Below are 16,370 nucleotides of genomic sequence, written 5' to 3' on the forward strand. Positions count from 1 at the left end.
CTGGAGTGGTATCTTGTTTTAGTTTGCAGCTCCCTAATGATGCATGATACTGAACTTTTCTTCATATGCATATTTGCCATCTGTATGTTTTCTTTGATGAGGTATCTGCTCAGATCTTTGGTCCATTTTTAAGTTTTATTTAGGTTATTTGTTTTCTTATTGTTGGGTTTTAAGAGTTCTTTGTATATTTTTGGTACTAGTCTTTTTCCAGATCTATGTTTTGCTAATATTTTCTTCCAGTCTGTGACCTGTATTTTAATTCTCATAAAGTTCTGCGCTTTTTAATGGCATATATGAACTTCATCATTGTTATAATTTTATACTAATTATTATTTTGTCTATGTTTACCTATTTACTTGCCACTTTTTCTTTCCCTTCAGAATGTCCTTCTAGGACTTTTTTTCCTTCTTTCTTGAAACGAATTCTTTAGAATCTCTTGTCATAGAATCTACTTGTGGTAATCTGTCTCAGTTTTGCTTATCTGAAAGTGATTTTTCTCTTACTAAAATTTTCTTTTTTAAACATGCTAATACACATTTAAACACATTAATTTGAAAAAATTACAAACAAGTACTCAGAATTTCTGCCCAAGATTCTAGATGCAGCTGTTTCTGGAGGTTAATGGCATCTCCTTTTTCTGTCTTCTAAATCTCATGTGAGTTCTTCTCATTGATAAAAATCTAATCCAGAAGCATCTAGGGAAGACAGTCCTTTAAAATAGAATTCTTTGTTCCTCCCTTGCCAGGCCAAGGCTCCCTTAGAAGCAAATGATTAAAGCAATATATAAACTAGTATACATTGTAAGGATAAGTCTCACTGCAAATGTGACATTTGAGCAAAGCCTGGAATAATTTAAAGAATTAAATTATTAAGCTGTCTGGAGAAAAAGCATCTGGACATAGTGCAAAGACCTTAAGATGGGAGCAGTCCTAGTAGGTTTTAAGTAAAGCGACACAGTCTTTGTGGCAGGAGCAGAGAAAGCAAGGGGGAGAGTAATAGGGAGAGTGGTAGCAGACTTGTTCAAAGAGATGATGGGGACCAGAGCACACAGTCCCTCTGTGCTTCATTTTACCTCTTACTTCTAGTAAGAGGGGAAGCCACTGGAGGGTGTTGAGTAGATGAGAGACATTAGTGAAATAATAATTTTCCCTTCATTTGTAAACAAATAAAACTTTGTCTTCACATAGGATTAAAGTTGTCAAAAACCAATTTTATATCCCAAAACAGGTGTTCAAGTTTTTGATAAACAAAAAGTATGTGTCTATTATATTGAAGTTAATTATTGGATTCTTTCTCTACTCAGTAAACCATGTATAAACTCATGTATGGCATCAACCGTGTCTTGCTGACTTGCTGTAGTAAATAATAATACAGGTATCCCCCACTTCTCAAAAGATAGCTGTACGCCACTTCGCTTTATGAAAGACCTATGTGAGTACCCGTTTTCGCCAACTGAAATAAATCCTAAGAGGGTTTTTTGCTTTTAAGAAAAGAGTCAAAAAAACAAAAATTGTCTTCAGTGTTCTGCAATGAGCTGTCATAGAGGGAGTGCACACCCTGAGCCTGTGAGTGGCATCACTAAACTCCTTCCACAGGACCTCCACTCAGCATCTCTGCACCAAGCCACCATGGCTCTGAACTCTGTGAGCGTCTGTGCTTTATCTTGATTTATTGTGTGCCTCCGTTAGCTTGGTGTATTCCAAGGTAATTGCTTCTTCCCTTTATGCCATTTTGGCTCACCGAAGGTTTCATAGGAATGCTCTACTTTCGAATAGAGGGGAACCTGTAATGATAATAAAGATGATGATGATGATGACTGCAATAACCACCTGTCACTACTACCACATACTGTTTACTGATTCCCTATTTTATGTGTATCTCTATCCACATCTATTTCTCTGTCTATATCTGTCTCTACATTAAGTGCACCTGGCTCATGGGAAGAAATCAGTAACCAGTATCCCATAGTAAATAATCTTACACATATCACAGACACACTTCTATAATTTAAACATGAAAGTATGCATACACACTATTTCTACTTTCATAAACGAAGTAATAAAGTATCATATCCGATAGATGGTGGACTTAGACCAAGACAACTTGTGTTCTGCCTCCTGAGTTACACGTGATTACAAGTTTTCCTCATTTACCTACTTCTGTATGCTCCACATCTTACTTTTCCCCTTGAGATTACAACTCCACATTATATAGGCCAGATAAAAGATTCTTTTCAGAAACACTGAAAATCTCATCAGCATATTTACATACCAATCACAGAGGATATGCTACTTTGCCTAAAAGTTTAAAAATAATGCATGCCACTTAGCTAATGAAGATACAGTCTGAAAGCTTTGCATTTCTATGTAGTAAGTTTCATCTTAATAGCATTCCATTTATTAAATAAGCACTTTTCTGTAACTTCCATCTAAATCTACATTCTCTAAAATTTCAAACTTATTATTGTTAAAGAAATAGCATTTAGCAACTCTTTTCATCATAGTGAGCCAATATTAAATCTGGTGGCTAAAAACTTCATAGGAAACTGATTGTAATTAGATAAAATTTTCTAATTCTTATGCTTGCAAAAGAAGAAATTGCTTCTGTGTAATTTTGTCAAATATTAGAACAGTTTTACAATTTTACATACTTAAGTATAAAGCTAAAAAAATGAGAAGAGTGGCTGAGAATATATGACTCTTTACATTTAAATATTGGATAGCACATGTTTATTAAATAATAATACTTGCTGTGTTACTTACTATTTAATTGCTCATGATTAACATAAACAATTTGTTCAGTATAGGTCATACTTTCTGTTTTGTTGGTAGAGATAGACTGTGGTGAGAGAAAGGCTATTTCCAGGTTTGAGCGACCGATTACAACTACGTGATAACCACTTGCTTGTGATATTAAATCAGTTAGAAACAGACTAAAAAGGAGTTGGATACATTAGTAGGTTTTAAGAAAAGCACATTTACAATTATGTCTTCTGTTTTAGCCCAGCTATTTTTGGTTGGAAAAGACAGAGAGCAAAATGAAATAACTCAAGAAAAAATTAACATATTCTGGAAAGAACTATAGAAACGGGACTTTAAGAGGAGAAATTGTGATTCCAATCCCCAACACAGCTTTTTTGGGAACTGAAAGATATAGTACTAAGATTGTTAATTATTAGTTACATGTAGGGAGTTAGAGTCACCAGGATCACTGGAGTAGAAGAAACAAATAACTAGTAATTTGCCCAGGAACAGAGCATACAACTTAGCAGTTTAGCTGCCACATGCATTTTCATATGGTGCAGATGCATGAGAATGAGGTCCAAGGTGAATTTGAGTTAAATTTGTAATAATTAGCATGTGACTATTACCATGAAAGCAAACATTCAAATTAAAAAAGAACAACTGATCAGTATGAGAATTTGGACAAGTATATTAGTAAAAGAAAGGGAAATCACGTAACTTAAATGCTACAATAAGAATTTTTCTCTAAAGGAAATGAAAGCACTATGTCTAAAAGATATTACACCTCCAGGTTTATAACAACATTGTTTATAATAGCCAAGACATGGAAACAACCTAAGTGTCCACTGATAGATGAATGTATAAAGAAATTGTGGTCTATATATACAATGAAATACTATTCAGCCACAAAAAAGGAAATCCTGCCATTTGCAACAATATGGATGGACTTTAAGGGCATAATGCAAAGTGAAATAACCCATGGAAAGAATATGCTGAGGTCTCACTTATATATGGACTCTAAAACAAAATTAAAAAAAAAAAAAACTCAGAAAAAGAGGTCAGATTTGTGGTTACCAGTTGGGTTTGGGGGTGGTGAGGCATAAGGAGGGGACTGGATGATGATTGTCAAAAGGAACAAACTTCCAGTTAGAAGATAAATAAATAATGGAGAGGTGACGTGTAACATGACTGTAGTTAACACTGCTGTATGGTATATTTGAAGTTTGCTTAAAGAGTCAATCCTAAAAGTTCTCATCACAAGGGAGATACTTTCTTTACTTTTTTTTTTTTTTGTATCTTTGTGAGATGATGGATGGTAACTAAACTTATTGTGTTAATCATTTCACAGTACATATATGTCAAGTCATTATGTTTTATAGCTTAATTACATAGAGTGTGGTAAGTCAGTTGTATCTCAATAAAACTGGAAAAAAAATTATAAGAATAATTAAAAATTTTCATCAAATTATTGCCTATTACAAGATAGAGTTACTGTGGGCCAGCTTCAGTCTGAAGATACTTGTGGATTGCTTAAAACCAAAAGATTTTGTGTAAGGTTAAATAAAACAATAAAATTTTATTTCATCAACATGTACCATCCCTGATATTGTTTACATATTCTTTCTGAAAGGAGAATAGCAGAGGAATTGAGGTGATTTTTGTTCTCTGTCAACCAACAGTGATTGAACTGGGAGCAACCAAGACCTCTTGTGTAGATCGTGAAGTGTCAATAGGAAAAAAAGAAAAAAGCATGCTAAATTAATAACAAGTAAAATCTGCCTGAAATATTAACTAAATTAAAACACTGCTCAAAACATTAGTTGGCAAAGTAGGTTTTAGTTCTTATGTTTGTACTTGGTTGTGTGGATCTGTGTACGTGGCAATAAGATTTCATGTAGGTAATCATCAGTCAAAATGAACAATTTAAAACGTATTTAACACTAAACAGTGTTTTATAGACTGTAGGTTACAAATAAATATATGCTGAATGAACAAATTTAAAATAAAAAAGCTTGACTGTAAAAGCTAATATTTTGAGCAATTTTACAAACTTTTAAAGCACCACATTTAATAAATAAGTTTGATGTGGCTTTCATGTGTTTCTCTAAATTTTTGCAAGTTTTATAATTCTGTGAATGGGATTTATTAATTCTTTGTATTTAAAGAAATTGAGATTCAGAGAATAAAGGAAACTTTACTCATTGTATTTAATATCTCCTCTTTGGAAATGGGATGGTTTGGAAACATATATGATAGTTGAACTAGGGAAGTTACTTGTATTGGAATAAATCTTTTTTAGCCAAAGTGTAAGGTGAATTTTAAGGACATTTGAATATTTTTGAAATATAGGTTCAACTTGCTAAGTTCCTGGAATTACATACCAAATTAAAAAAAAATCAATTTATCCACTGCCTCTGATACAATCTTTGTCTCTAAAACTCACAGTAGAAAAATATCAACCGATGATGCATCCTGAACATTTTTTATAAATCCTGGACAAATCCTCACGGCTATCAAGGCAATCACTGACCCGGCTTAACCTTCTTAGTTACGGAAGTCAAGAGATTATGACTTGAGGCAGCCTTGCCCCATGCAGACATCAAAGAAGAAGTCACTGCAGAAAATTGGAATTTAGTTACTTGATCTTCATGAGATTGAGGTCTAATCCTTTCCTTTGCCAGAGTCAATGGGCAGTTGTCTAAATTTCAACTTATTTTTAGAGTGATATATAGTGGAGATCTGAAACACCATGAAAATATTTCAAAAAAGCCACAGTACAACTGAAATTTCAGGTCCAAAAGCAGGATGCTTTTGTCAGCTTGATAAAGGTAAAGAGGACACCAGTAGACCACAATAGTATCAAGTGTTGGAAACTGTTTTTCTCTGATGATGCCAATAAAATCAAACCAAAAACATGCATGCAATAATCATTATTAAAAACTTAAGTACATAGTAATTTAATTAAAAATAAGTTTGACTTTATAGGGAAGACCTTGACTATCACATTTAAACACCAAAAATAATATAAATAACTGATGTAAGGAGCATCTCCTTTGAGACTCGATGGTTTTCGCTAATTAGAAAAACGTATTAGTTAATAATTGCAAGTCTTCCTATACTAGGCTCTGTGAAACATTACTTCATAGAAACCTCAGACAAATCCCATATGGCAGGGGTATAAGCCATCTGGTAGATAATATTTTCAAACCCCATTTATAAATGAGTAGAATAAAGCTGAGAAAGAATTTTAATATTGCTCAAATTCTTAGGGTATGTAATGGAAGGAGGACTGGAGCCAGCCTTCACAGAAGGGCCTGAGGTCTCGACTGTGACTCTGCAGTGTAACGTCTCCTGTGAAAAGAGCTTATTCATTATTATTTGCTTTAACTATATTAACTTAAAAATGTATGTGTATATATAATATTTTGTATATGTATATATATATATAATATTTTTCCTAGAAATAATATTCTTGCTAATGAACCTTAAGAATTCATAAAACAATCAGCATAAGAGAAACCATCAGTTTCCAGAGAGAAAAAAGAACTAATTAATAGGAGATTCACAGTGCAGAGAAATTGATGGGCTCCAGTGGTAACTAGTCATATAACATTCACATATTTAATGTTATACTAATAGAATGTATACACAAGAAAATGTGTTGCTTAATTTAGGATTTGAAGCTTTTCAAAGGTAACTATCCCTTATGTTATGTGGTATTGTTGTCATATTTTTCATTTGTCAGTTAATTCATATGCTTTTACAAGTCCCAAACCTTATGAGTTTTTAAGAATAAATGAGTAAGCAAATAAATAAATAGGTATCAAAAGGATATGCAAAGTTTGAAGTATCGTCTTCCTAAATAACAGGAAAAATAAGGTATAACTGCATTTCCATGTTAGGTTGTACAAATATATAAACAAGTTAACTGGTTTTCGATTTAACATTCTAAAACATGTCATTTGGGGTAATCATGGAAGTTAATGTGAATAATAATTCAGACAGAAAATATGCAACAATATAATTATAAATCAACAGAGTAAGATTATAAAAAGTAAAAATCTAATAAAACTAATAGAAGACCAAAAATCCATTATAATAAAACTAAAAATTATTCTGAAAGTCACACAAAACAATATACATGACAAAAATCAAATGGCTAACAAAGAGAATCACAGAATCTGAATGAAGACAAAAAGTGAAAAATACTAGAGAGAACATAATAGATGTGGAGGAAAAAGAAAACCTAACAAGTATTTTTAAAGAGCAAAAAAGTTTAAAAAAACAAAAAAAAATATTCAGAAGTTAAAGGTATTAAAGATTCCTCTAATGGAAAAATAACTGAATGAAGAGGTCAAAAGTATATCTTATTTCAGGAAAGCTGTAGACAGAGTTTGTGTTAAACGAAAATATAGATGGAACTATGTTCTTGAATTTATTGAACTTCTTCAATCATTCAATTAAATAAGAAATGAGACCTCTTACATTTAACTCAGAAAATATAGCATTTGTTACTGTCCTGAAGAGATGGAAACATTTCTTAAGGAAATTATGAAATCCAGGCACGTAAGTCCTGGAAAAAAAAAAAAAAACGTCGCCATTGTAATGGCAGTGAGGACTGAAACATTTAAATAGCAGAATGTAGATTAAACAACTGAACATTATGCCTCAGAGCTGACAGTAATTATTATAAACATTGATAATGTAAGAATGGCAATAAGGAAAAAATTCCTCAAAAGGTAAGCTGATGAATCAAATGTTTAATGACGTCTAAAACTGAAAAAGTAAACTACTTATAATATTTAAGCATAATTTTGTTTTTATTCAGAAAAAAAATCAATGATTAGAACACAGACATTTTGAACCATGGACACAATATCTATCAGGTAAAAAATCATCAAGAAGGTAAAATGTCACTGAAATATTAAGTTAAAGTTTAGATGGATTTCCAGGAACTCCGAAAATTTAACAGATGCCTAAAAAGAAACTTATTGATTCCAGTATCTTAAAGTTTAAAATCATTTATTTTCATACCCTGGAAGAAGTCCTTTATAAAACAGTTGTATGATTGAAGAAATAGTTAATTAAAATTGAGTGATATTTTCAGCTTCACAGTTGTGTGATTTCAAATGAACTAGATGCATCACTCTGTATTTAAAAACAGTGTACAGCAAAGTATGTTAGAAAAACATACCTTTCTACCCCATCTTTCGATTTCTATGTGTGTTTCAATAGAAGTGAGCAGTGTCTACCCAGTTAACGATGCTTGTTTTAATCAGGGGGAGTTAGGTGATTTTATTTTTACTTTTCTATACCACTTGAATTATTATAACATGTGTTGCATCTATCGAAATAATTTACCATTTATAAAATAAAGCAATGGCATTGTTGGAAGTTTTATAGAATAAGGCCATTATAATGAAAAGTGAGATTTATGTGTCCCCTAAGTATTGACCCAATTATCCAAATATTTAATATAAGAATGCTGCCTCCCCCCCAAACAATGACAGATGCCAGCAGAATGATTGGTCCACAACTGGGATAATTTATCTTGATTATCTTCAGGAGTCATAAACTTGGGTTGTGTGTGTACACCAGGTGCTGTAGGCCATAACAGGGCTCATTATAGACAATGTAGTCAGCTCATCCAGGGGTATGGTGCTTGCTCATGCAGCAAATCTGCCGTGCTCTTTAAAACCATGGACAGTCCTGAACTGTGTTCTGACACAACCCTTTTGCTAAAATGCCAAGTAGCTGCTTTGTTTAAGTGTAAACTGAATGACTATTTAACCATTCTGGGCCTCACACTCTCAAGAGGAAAGATGCAAAGATGGTATCATCGCTCATTACAAACATCAGTCCACCATTTGTATCTGCTGTGTGATCATTTACTCTATTAATGATCCTACACGTTTCCGTCAGAGTCAATTGGATGAATAACTAACTGCTCTTTAAACAAGGCCACTCTCCCATTTCTGAGTGCCTTGGCCTCATTAATGGTAATAAGAGGGAGGGCTGCTGGCCTGCATCAGCCTGAAATAGGCTTAGTGGGAAACATTCAAAGATCAACAAGAAAATTACAGCCTCCTAAAAGTTTTTATTAAAGAATTCATTCTCTCTAGGAGGCAGAAGTCAAAGCAATTAAATGGCCTGTTTTTACTGGATATCAGAATGTACGTATTCACTGGATGGTACTGTATTCATAAGTTCAAAATAAACAGTGTGGCTCTTTTATTTTTATTGCTGCCTCTGTGAAAAAGGAGAAGAGGAAATGCCCCCCCCCCCGCATCTTCCAACCCTATTTATGTTTTTTGCTTTTTAATTCAGTGTCATATATTTTGGAACCTAAGATTCTATTCAGCATGAGTGAGCTTTGTTTCTGGCCTGAGGCTCTTCAATGTTAAGTGTTTTTATTTTTAAGTTTAGATGTGAATTGAGTGGACACAGATGGGGGTTAATGAGTTGCAGGTCCTCATTGTGTGAAACTAAAAGCTGCTTTTTAACAAGGTGCCTATTAGGTATTTGCCAGTTGCTGCATTTTTATGATAATTCAATCTGGTTGAATGTTAATTTTACTTTAGAAGTTTAAAGTGTTAGTTCTCAAACGCATTAGAGTTACCTGGGGTGCTTGTGACTAGTCTATTCTAGGTCCCAAGCTCAGTGATTTTGATTTAGTAGGGCTTGATTTAAGATTAAGAAATCTTAAAATATCTCAAAAGAGGGCCACATTTTGAGAAACTCTTATTTAAATTTGTAGTTGTTAATGTTTCATTGTGTATTTATGGAAATAAAAAATGACATAGTTTTACTTCTTTAAGATCCAATTTCTAGCACCCCCTTCCTTTTCCTGTCTCCTCCCAAACTTTGTTTTTAATTATCCAAATGGATAATACCAACAGAATACAAGTATCTTTAAACTTAGCTAATTGTACCTGAGAAGGAATCATAGTATTTATAAAAATCAAGAAGTCAATAAAGTCTTGCATAGCATTTTTTAAGGAAATGACTTAATGTTTACCGGTTTTGCCTCAATCCATAAAGAAAAGCTAGCCTTTTTTTAATAAGAAGTAAACGTGGGTTCCTAGTGATCCAAATGTTCATTTTCCTTTGTTATTTTATCATGCATGCATTGATAACTTCCTCTTGTACTTTCTAATAAAAAAGTAGTAATTTCTGATAATTAGAAAGTTTCTAGATGATTTCAGAACCCTAGACCTGCCGTTGACTACTATGTATTCTATATATTATTTTACTTTCTATCAATTCTTTTAAAAAAATGACGTTCATAACTCATCATAAGATTGCTATCCCTATAGATGAGATATTGTATGTAAAGCACTTAACACAGTTACTAGCACATGCAAAAAACTCAGTAAACATCACCTAGAATTATTATTGTCATCTCCCTAATTATAATTAATAAAATATAATTTTCTGATTACATTGAAATTATTTATAATACATAAATTACTTAAGGAAACTAAAGATATTTCTCTTAGTGTAATAAGCTGACCATTAATCTCTTGTTCACTGAATGATCCATCCACCACAGAAAGGGTATGTCCTCAGCTTTTAGGTCCAAACTAAGACAAACAAGGCAATGACATAACTGATACAAAAGTAAATGGCATATTTAACTGACATGACAGTTAAATAGATTCAAGATAGAAACTAGTTTTGTACTATCAGGGTTATTTTTATACTAAATTAAAATGTCACTGTGGAAACCATGAATTCTGTATTTGTTTTACTTACATCAGAACATGATAGAGACACACTAAGAATGTAGGAGGATATAATGCTAAGGAGTGATAAAGTGTGGTAGACGGGTTTGTTCCTGTGGTAATTTGTACCTGTTGCAGAATAGAGGCTGTTGGACCACGTAGCCAAAAAGCGCAACTTGCTTTGGAGTGATATACTTGTGGCACTTAGAAAAAAAGGGGGGGGGGGTGTGGAATTAGAAATCACTGAAAACAAGAAGATTCAAACTATTCATTTGGGAAAAGATGAAAAAACAAAGAGAACACCATCCAAAAAACCCAGTGACTAAAAATAAGATTTCTTGTTAGTCAACACATATTAAACTAGAAACACAATCAAGGGGACGTTCAGGTGGAAATTTGCTATTTCAATTTTCTTCTTTGATCTTATGGCTGATACAAGTACACAAACAGACATGCGCATACACAACATTTGTTGTTTTCTCTTTTCTTGAGTATCATTAGGACCATGTGGATTTTTTATACATCCAATGTGCTGCATCAATTGCAATTATTATGTTTGAAATATTTTAACCTTTGGGAAACAGTAAGACAAAGCATTACAGGCTTGTCTTAGACATGACCACCCCAGACACTGTGATTCTATCATTTCTCCATGGAGGTTTGGTCGTTTATGGTGAGATAAAACATCTTTAAGTTTAAAAAACATAATAGTAATATTATTTTGCAAAGAGTCATTTAGAGAGCCAACAGACTGCTTAAAGGAGGGAGTGGTATATGACCAAATAGTTAACTGTAGAGCTCCGTTAAGCCTAATGAGACACAGTGGTCCACTCTTTGCTTCTGTCCCAGAGAAACATCAGCGTTTTTACCGAGAGATGTGTCTGGAGAAGAGGCACTCAGAGGCTGGTTACCAGAAGAATCTCCCTGGGAAACTCTTGAAAATACAGAGATTCAAAGCTTGTAGTCTAGGTTGGTGTCTGATAATCCAAAATTTAACAAACATCCCCAGGTAATTCTAACAGTGATGTTCCAAACTTGGGAAAAGATCCAGCAATACTACTGGTAAGTTAGTAGCAGCCAGGTAGCTTATAGGCTGACAGACCCCCATCTCCTGTCACTTCTCAAGACTATTGAGCTCACTGTTCTTCATGGTTCCTGTCTGTGTACCTTCTTCTGAACACAGACTGTCAGAGTCTGCGATCTGTCTTCCTTATTTTGCAATCTCTTCTGGATAATCTAGGCTTCAAGAATCCAATAGGTCCAGTTATCTCTCTCAGCTCCCAAATTGGAAATTCCATTTATATTAGCATGAGCACAATTTGCAAAAACAAGATGTGAACGTAGTATTGGCCCAACGGTTAAAGGATTGCTCTGCACAGTGTTTATTAAAAAATGTTAGGTTTAGGGCCAGGAAAAGAGGCTGGAGATGGGTGTGGGAGGAGTGTCAGTAAAGGAGGAGGAAGAGAAGACTCAATAAGATGTACTGAGCACTTACTTTCCATGCACTGCATTAAGATTTTTACAGTTTAAACCTAAGGGCAAACCCTGTGATGTTGTCCCTGTATTTAAATGTGGTGTCTATCGTATTATGTATTAATATATACTATCTTATACTTATTATACTGTATCATATATATCATATCACATAAATATATTACAAATAAATATTTAAAGCTTAGACTGATAAAGTAACTTTGTAGGTACCAAGCTAAAGTGGGAAAACAGGAATTTGATGTCAGGTTAGTCTAATACAAGAGTGATTTCATAAAAAGTACGAGAGTTGGAGATGAAAGAAAAGGAATATTACCAAATTCTAGGGGGATTGATTTTAGTCTCCACCACAGAGAAATTGGTTTAACTACACTATAGAGGGTCAAACTGAAAAAGTATTGCAGCAAGAGAGATTTGACATTAACATTAAAACAACATTTTTTGGAAACTTGTACCTACAAACGTAGTGATGGAAATCTAGAAGAATAATATTCTTTGATATGTTACCTACACCATACTTATATATCTTGGAATTAGATGCAACCCTACCAAAACCTTTAGACTTCTTTCAGGCTGCATGGTGGAATTTTACTTCCCAGTAAGAAAGAGGAAAACAACAGTGAAACCCGAGGCGTGTCTAACCGCTGCCGAGATCCTTCCATAAAGCCAGCAAAGGCAGGGTTGTTCCAAAGCTAGAGTAGCTTTCCGAAGAACTCCGAAGCTTTGTAATCCAGGAATAGGGAGTCCAATCTTAATGACAGTTTCTTGATTAACTTTTCCTTCTCTTCCAAGGACAGCTGTTTTGAACTCATTCAAACACAAAACAGAAGATGGATATAAATAATATGTGATATTTGCTAACTGAATCTTTTGTTTTTTGATTTGATTGAATGAATTATTCAGTGGTCCAATTTTAATGTACTTTAATTTTATGAAATTTATTTGGAATTTTTCCCTTCTGCTCTGACAGCCAAGATTAAACATTAATAAAGTATTCCTTCTATTTTATCCATACTATATTTTACTATTTAGTTGTACAATGTGTTATTAGAAAATGAGAACCAGCTGCAGATAGTGATGGTGAATTGAATTTTTATTTTGTTTTTTAGTCAAAATGATGATTCATTGTAGTTTAGGTAAGGTAATGATGTTTTGTGTCTGATGATAGGCATAATCATAGTGTCAACAATATTAAAAATGAGACAGTTTGAATAATATAACAGATACTAAATGCAAATAATTGGAATGACAATTATAAGTATAAAGCCCTTTACTTATGCAGATTACCAACAATATAGCAAAGTAAAACTGCCACTAATATCAGCATAATAGCAAGTAAATGCTAATAGGATATTGTAAACTTTAGCTTCAGTTATAATTTCTCACTATCAACTGATAACACCAGGTTCTCATTCATAGGCATTGCATAACAGTTGGCAGTCCCAACTTTTAGAAAACGCATTTGTTGCATTCTCCCTTTTGACAAAATAATTCTGTCACAACACCAAGTCTTTCATGTGCTTTTTCCTGTTTGTGCTCAACTTTTTCTTTCCAAATAACTCCTCTTTCCGTTTTTTTCACTAGAACAATTCAGCAGATGTTTTATGAAGCGTCTCTCAATAGATGGAAAAAGATTTATTGATGATTCATAAATTGGAAATCCCCATGTCCTAATTCACTAAACCCAAGCTTTGTTAGTTAAAAAAAAAAAAGATAGAGCTATAAATATTTGCGCAGAACGGGATTTCCTTTGAAGTTTTCTCAGACAAATTGAACTCCTATGAAGCCTTATACACACCTTTGAGGTTTGCACATTTCTGCGCCTGTCTCCTGCCTGCATGTGTCTTTCGCTGTATTACCTGCATTTTTATGTGCTCAGACACGCCTAACCTTTAACGCCACTCCCTGAAGAAAGCTTCTCCAAAGGAAATCTTTTTTTCCTTTGGCTAGTTCCCATCTCCTATCTTAATATTTTCACTATTTCATCATTGTTCTAGGCAATTCCGTCAATCTACCACTTGCTTGTTTTTATCTTAATGAGGAATAATTGATGAATAATAATGAAATAATTCCCAAAGTGATTAAATGGTGTAGTATTTCAAGATACAGAAAAACAGTCCACTATGACCTCTTAATGATTTTTAGATTCACAAAGGAGTACAATAGAGAAATAAAATGAGTTTTATTCAGTTGAAAAAGAGTACTTTTTTTTGTTGCTGTTCTTTGGAATAGCACACACAGAAAAATCACACATTATCAGTACTTAATAATTAGAAATATTGAAGAAGAAATCTCAAAAACTAAAATTATATCTAATGGATTTTATTGTCTATGGAAGTTTTTTGATTTTTTTTAATTCAGCACTTAGGCTTATTGAACATACGTTTAGCTTATTGCTTATTAGTTAAGAGGTATTTGAGAAGGACAGGCAAAGAGTATATTCTGATATGTTTTGTGGTCCTGTTTTGCACAGAAATGGTAAGGTTTGAGAGATGGGGAGGAAGGGATAATTGTCAGACGGGTTGGAGAACGGAGGAGCAGTATCAATTTCCTCTTCTTCTAACTGGAATTCTTGGCAGGTAATTTGTTGTCAGAACTTGTACTGTCACTTACAGGCGGAGCATAAATCTCTGGAATTGTGCCATAAAGCACTTTGACCATACAAACCAGAATGGAGTCTGATTTTTTTTTGTTGATAACCCTAAGTTTCTCAACAATAGAGTGATGTTTCCTGCCTAAAACGAATCTACCTAACACAAGGCTTAGGTCTCATAATGGTTCTAAGAACCAGCCCGGCAGTAAGCTTGAAAGATTTGATGAAAGACAGTAGGTCTGACCACTGTGTAGAAAATAATTTTTTCTTTCACTTGAATTGTCCAAGTTACTTAGATGAAATAATAACAATAATAGTAATAATGATACATGATGTTATTCCTGTAACAAACGTCTCTTTATTGATAGCAGTCACTGACTTCACCAAAAGGCTTCAGAGATTTGATAAATCAATCACCTGGCTGAGGGCTGCAAACCTAGTGACTCCAGCAGGGTACTTAAAAGATATTCAGAATTATTTATAGAAGAAAATCAAGTCACGTTAATGAATACTTTCTTATTTCATAGTGTGTTAGTCCTTGGGGAAGCTGGGAAGAGTCTGCACCCACAGGTTACCTTTAACTATTCAGATATCAGTGTTTGCTCTGAACTACTTTGATTGCTGTCGGAGACGTCTCCCTGGCAAATGCCTGCTAGAGCAACAGCGTATTTACCAGTTGCCAGTCACCCCTGCTTTCTGGTAGACTTGTGAATTACCTCAGGCAGCACAAAGTTATAGAAAGCCCACGATAGCATTGCTCTGAATATATATATCTAACTAACAGATTGTTATGCAGGGCAATAGGGGATGTCACACAAATTAATATAATTACCACAACAGAGGGGCATTTGAAATCCTCACGGAATACCCAGAGGGAGTTTATTTATATTGCTTAAAAACGAGAGAGAAGAGAAAACTATGGTGCAAATTTAATGGGTCTCTTTTCTAATGCTTAACACGATGAAAGAAAATAGGACATGAGAAATTGGATATGTGATGGGACAGCAGAATAATCCTGGCTCTCCAGACACTTGGTGAGAACAGGGCATGGTAAGGTGCTAGTTCTGTGTGGTTATATGCTTGTTTTTTCCCCGTCTCTCTCATGGTTAGATTAAGCCCCCTTATTCATGTGCAAATCGCTGTCACCCAGGAGGAAGAGATCATGAATTTACTGTGACCTCTCCTTTTGCATCTTCCTTATCAAACACATGCTTTAAGGCTGAAAGTCCTCCTTCTGGAGTTAATCTCTGAGTATTGAGTTTAAATTACTTTAAACTGCTTTCTTTTTAACAACAAGAAAGTACACTTCTGGGTTCATCTATCTTTGCGGACTTAGTAGCTTCGGCACCGTTTCTTTTTGAAAAGCTTGAAATTAGCAAAGGTTCATCTACTAAATGAAAAAATACCAGGGGTGGAACAAATGATTTTCTCATCACTTGGTTTTATCAGATTCAAAGAGGATCAAGGTTAGTTGATAGTAAAGAGAAAAGGTCTTAAAGGCAGAGAAAAGACTACAAAATCTGTAACTAGGTTCTCTACATTTTAACAGCTGATAGATACAAGTCAAGTTACATTAAGGGTCGTAGCAGAAATTTTACTTATTTCTATCTGTAGAGGAGGCAAAGCTTTACCACTATTATTTTTGGGTCTCCAGCTGGGACTGAGAATCTAATTGACATAAGCCAGACTGAACAGGAGAAAAGCATACATGTATATGGGAGTCCCCACAGGAAAATCAAGACCTAACGAAGTGGCTCGACCTAAGTGCTTCTATACTAGGCTAAACAAAGAGAGGCTGTATGGAAACCACTGACATAT

The sequence above is a fragment of the Camelus ferus genome, chromosome 10 (genome assembly GCF_009834535.1).
Source record: "Camelus ferus isolate YT-003-E chromosome 10, BCGSAC_Cfer_1.0, whole genome shotgun sequence".
Taxonomy (NCBI): Eukaryota; Metazoa; Chordata; class Mammalia; order Artiodactyla; family Camelidae; genus Camelus; species Camelus ferus.